The sequence below is a fragment of the Myotis lucifugus genome, unplaced genomic scaffold (genome assembly GCF_000147115.1).
Source record: "Myotis lucifugus unplaced genomic scaffold, Myoluc2.0 scaffold_550, whole genome shotgun sequence".
Classification (NCBI taxonomy): Eukaryota; Metazoa; Chordata; class Mammalia; order Chiroptera; family Vespertilionidae; genus Myotis; species Myotis lucifugus.
The window spans coordinates 359804-369103 of record NW_005871598.1 but is presented as its reverse complement, the minus strand read 5'-3'; the positions used below and the strand labels follow the sequence as shown (position 1 = coordinate 369103).

The 9300-nt window shown below is 43.8% G+C and overlaps 1 pseudogene; it reads left to right on the top strand.

The window, feature by feature from the left end:
* Positions 1-5519: 5519 nt before the first annotated feature.
* LOC106694638 lies at positions 5520-8844 on the top strand (annotated as a pseudogene).
* Positions 8845-9300: the final 456 nt, after the last annotated feature.

Sequence of the window (9300 nt, the reverse complement as noted above, 5' to 3'; positions counted from 1 at the left end):
TTGAGAACAAAGAAAACCATGGGCAATCCTGCAAAATCAACCCGGATTTATTCTTTCTCCCCCCCCCCTTCACCCCCCTTTAAGTCCCAGAGTGCCAGTTCCTTCAAAGTAGCTTTTGCAGGCATATTTAGATAAATTATGGGATTGGAGGGGAGCTCACTTTTGCACTTGATTTTAGCCAAAAAGCCAAGAAGCTAATTGAATTGTGGTAATGCATACAACATTTACCATTTTCACTATCTTAAAGGATAGAATTCAGAGGCATTTAGTCCACGCATGTTATATAACCACCACCACAATCTAGTTTCAGAATTATTTGTGTTGTTGCTATTACTCCACACTCGAGAATATTTTTTTTCTATTGATTTTTAGAAAAGGGTGGAAGGGAGGGAGGGAAAAAGGGGGAGAGACAGAGTCAGAGAGAGAGAGGGAGAGAGAAGAGCGAGATGAGGGGGAGAGAAAGAGAGAAATATTGATGCAAGAGAGACACATGCACACAACCCAACAGGGACTGGAGGATCAAACCTGCAACCCAGGTATGTACCTTGACTGGGAATCGAACCGAAGACCCTTCAGTATATGGGCTATGCTCTAATGACTAACCCACACTGGCCAGTGTCAGAATCAATTTTCAAAAGAGTCTGCAATTCCAACAATCTTCTCTCCTCTTTTATATATTAAAGAAAATTTTATTTTTCTTATTTTTGTGTGTGTTCAACAAGAATCCATTTGATCTATTTAGTCTCAAAGATCTCATGCCATTTTTGCACTAAAGAGAAAAGGTGAATGTAGATAAATATCTGGAACTTTCTTCCCACTAAATGTATGCAAAGGACTGTTTTTGTGTGTGTTAATCCTCACCCAAGGATATTTTCCTATTTATTTTTAGAGAGAGCAAAAGGGAGGGAGAGATAGACACAGAGAAAAACATCGATGTGAGAGAGACAAATCAATTGGTTGCTTCTTGCACTCACCCTGACCAGGACCAGGGATTGAGCTTGCACCCCAATTACATGCCCTGACCAGAATCAAACCAGGACCTTTCAGTCCATGGATCAATGCTATAATCCACTGAGCCAAAGTGGCCAGGGCAAGGACTATTTTCAATTCATGAATAGTCTACATTTTTTTTATTCTTACACTAGGGGCCCAGTGCATGAATTTGTGTACCTTGGAAGGAACTGTGGGCAGCAAGGCTGCAGTGGGCACAAGGGTAGGTCTCAGTCCATCCTCCACGCCTCCACCCGGCCCCTCCTGCCACAGCCCTCACCCACCTATCTGCCATCAGCCAGGCTCCTGCCGCCGCCACTCCCACTCACTGACGGCACTGGCCCTCTTGCACCCGCTGACAGTGAGGAGTGATTCGGGCCAGCGCCCGCAGTGGGTACGAGCGGCAGCTGCTGCCCTGATTGGCCCTTAGGAGCAGGGGATGGAGAAGAATGGGGCCCATTTAGGTTAGTGGTCTTCAGGAATAATTGAAATGATTCTTTTCACCTCATGGAGCATTCTGAAATCACAGAATCTGAAATAATAGATCAAAATAGGAGATAGGTTGCAGACAAGACTTCCCAGAAACCTGCCACCAGCCGCCAAATCCTACAGTTATCATTTCCCAGCACCACTGGGGGGCTGCAATGCCAATATTTGCAAAGAACAGTCAGTGATTGGGATCCTAAGCCACCTGCTGTGCCTGAAAAAGTAAGTTACCCAAAGGGCAATGCACCTAATGATGGCTGCATTTAGCCAATGAAAGCCCAGGACAGGTGTATTACCAGTGCTGATTGGTTTGGGTGTTCCTTCCTGCAACTTTCTCCAGGTGCTCATTTTTACCTCTTTGTTCTGTTAAGAGGCTCCAATGCTGGGTCACAATGAGGACCAGGCATCCGAAGCACTGGCCTAGCAGTGCAGTGGTTTGTCTGAAGCTTGTTGAGCAGCAACAGTCAGTATTGAGGCCTATGTGCCTCCCAGACTCCGTTTTGCTTGAAGACTTCTACTCAGCCTCACTCCATTTACCCTCCATCCTTGGGTGCTGGTGCCTTTCGGGTCCTGAAGCCCAGGTCACAGCATACAGAACAGTGAGTCACTTGTGGGTGATACACGGTGTGATGGGTGACAGAGGGTGTCAGACTACAAAGCCACCCTGTAAAGTTTTGGTGGGTGTGGCTGAGCTGGGAGGATTTGGGAAACCAAGGTCTGTTTCAAATCCAAAGGCAACAGACAAGATGAGGCCAAGTCTTGTGTGAGGAGTTTTACCTAGGGCCATCGGTGGTGGAGAATAAGAGAGTGACATTGTCTGAAGTAGGGTTCTAAATTTTTCCCAACTGCTCAGAGGAAGAACAAATTAGAAGGGAATATGGGACAGGAAGGAGAAGTCCTTTGAAAACTAGGCTAGAAGTGCACTGAAGATTCTGGACTGAGGTAATGCAGGCATCTCCAGATAACCTGGCCTGGGGCTGGCAAGCATACTGAGCGGCCTGAGCCCAGGGATAACGGCGGTGGTTGCAACGTTCTCAAAAGACATTTCTCTTTCCACAGATTCCTGCTAGTACAGAATCACATAGAGGTACTGATTGGTGCAGCTAATTTCAGGGCCTCACACTCTTGTGATGTCTGAGATAATATAGTCCTGGGACAGTCCTGTCACTCTTCCAGCCTTTGGACCTGGGAATTTTTTTATTTTATTGATTTTTTACAGAGAGGAAGGGAGAGAGATAGAGAGTTAGAAACATCCATCAGCCGCTTCCTGCACATCCCCTACTGGGGATGTGCCCACATTCCCAGGTACATGCCCTTGACCGGAATCGAACCCGGGACCTTTCAGTCCGAAGGCTGACGCTCTATCCACTGAGCCAAACCGGTTTCGGCGGTCCTGAGAATTTTTAACAAACACTAAGCTCAGAACCCTAAATCTGGATCTGGAGTTGTATGAAGTGCTCCATGATATTGGCAACCAGTGGAATGAGATGCAGGAGGTCCTCCCAGGTAAATGTGCAAATGCTTGGAATAAAGACTGAGCTATTTCAGGGACATGCAGGTATCCTTCTTTTATATTTTCCTAAAAAAAAAAAAAAGTGGTAACAACAGGACAAGAGACAGGTCTATTGCAGCCTTGTGGCAACTTGGGAGTCGGTTCTTCAGGTGATGGGATCATTGAGATAATTGGAGCAGTGGAGGCAGGTGATCCGACCCAGGTCTCATTAGACGCCTGACACCTGGTGGCTGCAGCATGATGAACAATACACCTGAGAGGGAGGAGGTAGGAAGATGAGGAAGGAAGCAGCTGTGATAGACTGTGTGAGTGTGATGGTAACTGGCTCATGATGGTGGCTGTGGAGGTGGAAGTTGCAGTTGCATTCAGGATCAGTGATTTAGGTGTGGCCACCTGGATTTTCTAATGTTGAGTTTGGGAAACAGTCAGCAATGAAGTGAAGGTTAGAAATTAGCAGCTGGAGGTATGACATCAACATCAACTGAGATGGAAAAATTCATCATATAAGATTCATGTTCATTGGGGATACAGAAACTTTTATTTCTGTTTGGTTAGGTTATTTCAGAGAACAGTTCATGAGCATCTAGAACACTGATGAACAGTTCGATATGAAGATGTCTTAAAAAGGTAGTGGAAAGTTAATGGGGGGAGTTCTAGGTATCGTTTTGTGTTGTTTTTAATTGGATGCCAACGAGTATTTCAAACAAGAAGACACTGGGGTTGGTACATATTTCATTCTCTGAACTCTTACCAGGATTTTTTGGTGACCATTTTTTGGTGTGGCCTGGGGAGTTGCAATCAGTTTGTTGAAATTGCTTATGGGCATGAGATTCACTGAGCATGGGTTAGCAGCGGTTCTCAACCTGTGGGTTGCAACCCCTTTGGGGGTCGAACGACCCTTTCACAGGGGTCGCCTAAGACCATCGGAAAACACATATATAATTACATATTGTTTTTGTGATTAATCACTATGCTTTAATTATGTTCAATTTGTAACCATGAAAATACATCCTGCATATCAGATATTTACATTACGATTCATAACAGTAGCAAAATTACAGTTATGAAGTAGCAACTGAAATAATTTTATGGTTGGGGGTCACCACACATGAGGAACTGTATTAAAGGGTCGTGGTATTAGGAAAGTTGAGGGTTAGACGGACATACACAATGGGACTTGAGTGATGAAGGCTATGACTAATGAAGGGACATCAAGTGCAGCACCAATGAAGGTGGGCTCTCAATATCTGCGATCTGATATGGTTTCATTAGGTGAGGTTGAAGTAAAAACCAATCAAGGAGGGAGGCCATTATAGCAGGATTCAAGGCTGCCTCTAGGAGTGTGGACTATCACAGATGGGGTATTATTTCATCCAGTTTTAATTTTCCAGGCATTTATTCTATGGGCCACAGATGCTGAGTAATGAGTAGGAGGTCAAGATGACTATGGGGGATAGGGCTGTGGGAGTGCAGGTGCGAGAGAGGTGTGGTAGAAAAACTGATGTGCAGTTGGAGAGGGTATGTTAATTCATGGCCACAAGGCCCTGACATTGACTTAAGAATGAATGAAAGGTGAATCCATTTTTGGTGGTGACTGGATGTTAATATGTGGAATTTTAGTGAAATTGTCTAAAAAGAGGGATGTTGTTGTTTTTTTGAATATATTTTATTGATTTTTTACAGAGAGGAAGGGAGATAGAGTTAGAAACATCGATGAGAGAGAAACATCAATCAGCTGCCTCCTGCACATCTCCCACTGGGAATGTGCCCGCAACCAAGGTACATGCCCTTGACCGGAATTGAACCTGGGACCTTTCAGTCCCCAGGCCGACGCTCTATCCACTGAGCCAAACCGGTTTCGGCAAAAGAGGGATGTTTTTGTGCTACATGCAATGTCCAGAGCTTAGGTGTTATATATGTGCACACCTGCCAGTTGTTGAGGGCTGATACAGTGATCATTAGTGATACAGTGGTATCAGTGAACATGATAGCATACATCAGTGTCTCCTGGGCTTGAAAATCCCTACTGGTATAGGGAAGGCAGTGGGAAGAAGAGAAATACATTATGAAGTGGTGAGTTAGAATTTTGGAAAAGGTGATTAGGAAAATACCCAACCTCATTACAGCATATTTGTGTTATCTTTGAAGTTGTGACTCTGGGAAAGAGGCTGTGTGAGAGGACTGTATTCCAAAGAACTATGTGACAGGTAGTGCAAAGTGATGGACTCAGCATCCTGGGATTGAGTCCCAAAGGGTGAAGTGTGATGCCATGCCTTTCGGGGTCTTGAGGGACAATCTGGGTCACTACAAGGGGAATGCCTGGTAAGACCAGTGTCAAATCACTCACATTCTTTATGGACAAAATCTCTCCCTACCTTACATTGGGGACATCAATTCTATTGACAAGAGGAAGTGTGGCCTACGTGTGAGGCACAGAGCTCAGATATTTTCTATCTGCTCATCAGCCTTTATTGTTGTTGGAAGACACAGTATCAGTTGGAATATAAGGAGAGAGTTACTTGATGGGAATAAGGCCTGGTATGTCCTCTGATAAAGGTAGTAGAGGGAGAGGATGGATGTGGAGGGTGGGGAATATGACAAACTTATAATTACAGGAGAGATGCTATCATGGCCTGAACTGTCCCTATTATGACAGGATATGAACTTTGAGCACGTGGCCAATGCCTTCTCTCAGGAGGAGTGGGGGCTCCTTGATGAAGATCAGAGGCATCTATACTGCAACGTGATGCTACAAGTTTTTGCATTTGTATCATCTGTAGGTAAGACTTTCACATTCTCTTAGTGTCCTGAGGTGATGATCTCTCTTCCTTTATTCTCCAGATGTAACTTTCTCTCTCCCACAGCCAAACCATGGGCTCTGCCAATTTTCCCCACATTCTTGTAAAATGTGCTATAGATGCAAGTGCTGAGCTGTGTGGAGAGCCCTGAGCAATGGACTCACCAAGCACCCCTAACACCCATTGCCTCAGAGAGTGCAGGGAGTGTGTGGAAGTCCTGAGTCTTGCAGACAGTTTAGTGGGAACCACCTTAACTGCCTCTTCCTGGGAGAGTGACTATGTCCAGATCCCTGACTTCCACTTCTGCACCCTTCCTCCAGCTACGGGTCATTGGTGACCGCCTGTGCCTGATTATGCTCTTTATTTACATGAACCATGGGAAGTTCGTGTGAGACTCTCCTTCCACTGTTTGTAATATTCTCTTCCCTGAATACTTTTGCATGCTGAGCTGCCCTGGGCCAGTGCTGGCCGCTCACCTCTGTTGCCTTTCATTGATACTAGAAATATTCAGGTTTTATGTACTGGCAGAGTAGAAAGTACAGGAAGAACCCTGTTTTTTTTCACAGGGTGAACATGCAGGATGATCTCAGAGGAAGCCTGGCCATGTTGAGTGGCAACTGGGAAAAGTATGACATAAAGGGTGTGTTCATATCATACCAGGAACCTGCTCATTTCCAACAGTATTTAGGTACAACAGCTCATTCCTACCTTTTCTTTCCCATACCTTATACATTACTGACTTGTCATTTCATCTGTGAGTTCCTGGCTTTGGCTACCTTCACCTTTGTGGCCTTTTTGCATCACCTGTTCCCCTGCAAGGCTTTGTCTGCAGTATTCTCCAACACTGACCTGCACATGTGTTATGATGTGTATATACATACTTAATCCTACCAGACCTGAGGCCCTGAACCTAACTGTCCCCTATACCTGGGCTCCTGAGCATTAAAGAGAAAAAACCAACATGATATAGAAAAATGTTAGTTACATGCAAACAAGTGGTTAGAATAAGATGGAACTTGGAGACATTGTAGAAAATAGGTCTATCTTTCATCTACCTTTCATCTAGTGCCAATATTCCACCTTTGTGTGGAAATTACCTAAAAATCGGTACAGCGGTCTGGTAGGGTTAAGTAGACCTCAAACACAAGATAATCATTTACTGAATTTTACTTGGAATAAGATGTAACCAACATTCTGCACAGTTGGCCCATGTCACCACAGACAAACCGAGCTGAATGCTTTTAGCAGAATGAGCAGGTGATCCCTCTTCTGTTCTAAGTGGTGCTTTCCATGCTTGTGTCATATTTCATTTAAGGCCTTCTTTGTTTTTGATCTTCAGTAGCCCAGAACTTCATAGCAGCATCTTATAAATCCTTCCTGCAAATCTTTTATTTTCAGCCAGTTGCATGAGGCCAAAGTAATATGTGCAACACACTTTTGTAATGGGACATCCCCGTGACACCACAGTCAACATTCATTTCCTCACCTTTTTCCTGTTTTCAGGATGTTGGCATAAAACAGATGAGGAGGAGGCCTGTTATGATGAGAGTGTATCTCTACAAGTAGAGTCAAAATTCATAGCTTCTAAGACGCTACAGCAACCCAGAGGACCCGTCTCTGTAAGTAGTGTGTCTCAGTTTTAAAAGTTATTCTGCACCTGACTGAGTCACAAGCAGCGGACTTTTAGCAGAAAGCCTTCTTCAGTGACACATGTGTTAGAGACTTCTGTTCCAATGCAAACCATCACCAGCAACAAAGGGATACCAGTGGAGAGAAGCCCTGGAAAGAAGCTATGAACGGGGCCTCCTTTGTGACCAGGTGCAGCTTCTACTTGTCAGGGGTGCCTTCAACCACTAGGGAGGCTGGGAAAGACTGACCAGCCAGCTCAGGGCTGTTGCAGCCCCAGGCATCTCTCAACACTAAGGAGCCTCACAGGGTTAGTGAGATTTCACAGAAATTTCTCAGTGGAAAATGTCATCACCAGTGGAGCAAACATGAAAATGCTGCAAGCCACAGACATAAATTTGTTTAACATCAATATGTCGGCTCTGGCGAAGTGAAATATGATTGTAACAAAAGTGGGAAAGTTTTTAGATGTATCATTAACCTCAATCAGCATAGGGGAGTTCACACTGGAGAAAAGTCCTATGAGTGTGCTGATTGTGGAAAGCCCTTGCCTCAAAGGTCTTCCCTCACTAAATACCATAAAATTCACATTGGAGAAAAACCTCTTGAGTTTAGTGAATGTAGGAAATCATTTAGGCACAGTAATAACCTCTTTAACCACAGGAGAGTTCACCCTGGAGAAATGCATCAATGTAGTGATTGTGGGAAGTCCTTCAGTCAAAACTCTAATCTCATTCAACATCACAGAGTTCACACTGGAGAAAAGCCATATGAGTATACTGATTGCTCTAAGTTATTCAGCAAAAACTGTAATCTCATTGAACATCAGAAAGTTCACACTGGAGAAAAGCCATATGAGTATACTGATTGCTCTAAGTTATTCAGCAAAAACTGTAATCTCATTGAACATCAGAAAGTTCACACTGGAGAAAAACCTTATAAGTGTAGTGAATGTGGAAAATGTTTTAGGTACAATAGTCACCTCCTTAACCACTAAAGAGTTCACACTGGGGAAAAGCTATATCAATGTAGTGATTGTGGGCAGTCCTTCAATCATAGCTCTAACCTCTTTAAACACCAGAGTTTACACTGGAGAAAAGCCATATGAGTGTAATGATTGTGGGAAGACCTTTAGACAAATCTCTGCTCTCATTAGACATCAGAGAGTTCACACTGGAGAAAAGCCATGAGTGTAGTGAATGCAGGAAGTCATTCAGACAAACCTCTGCTCTCATTCTACATCAGCGAGTTCACACTGGAGAAAAGCCATATAAATGTACTGATTGTGGAAAGTCCTTTAGTGGAAACTTTAACCTCACTCAACACCAGAGTGTTCACATGTGTGAAAAACCTTATGAGTGTAGTGACTGTGGGAAATCTTGTAGATGCAATAATCACCTCCTTATCCACAAAAAAGTTCATAATGCATAAAATCTATATGAGTGTAGTGATGGTAGGAATTCCTTGAGCCAAAGTTCTAACTAAACTCATTAAATACCACAGGGTCCAGGCTGGTGAAAGACCTCATGAGTGCTGTGAATATGGGGAATGTTTTAGTAGTAAAGCTAGCCACCTTAGACACCTAGTGCTCACACTGGAGAAAAGCCTTTAATGTGAAAATATGCAGGGAATATTTCTTTTTCTCACTCACAATATCTACACCAAAGGGGAGTCTTTGATACATATATACATGAATATAATCTCCTTTTATTACAACATACATGTGATAGATTCCTCATAAGTTTCATGTACAAGTGAGGCTGTAAGGGGCTGCATTGCACTTGCTAACCTGTTCAGGCCTACTATCCGATTGATGTCGCTGCATGTATGTATGTGTGAAGCAATTTATCTCTCCTACCTCACTCCCCCAAACCATGTGCACGAGTC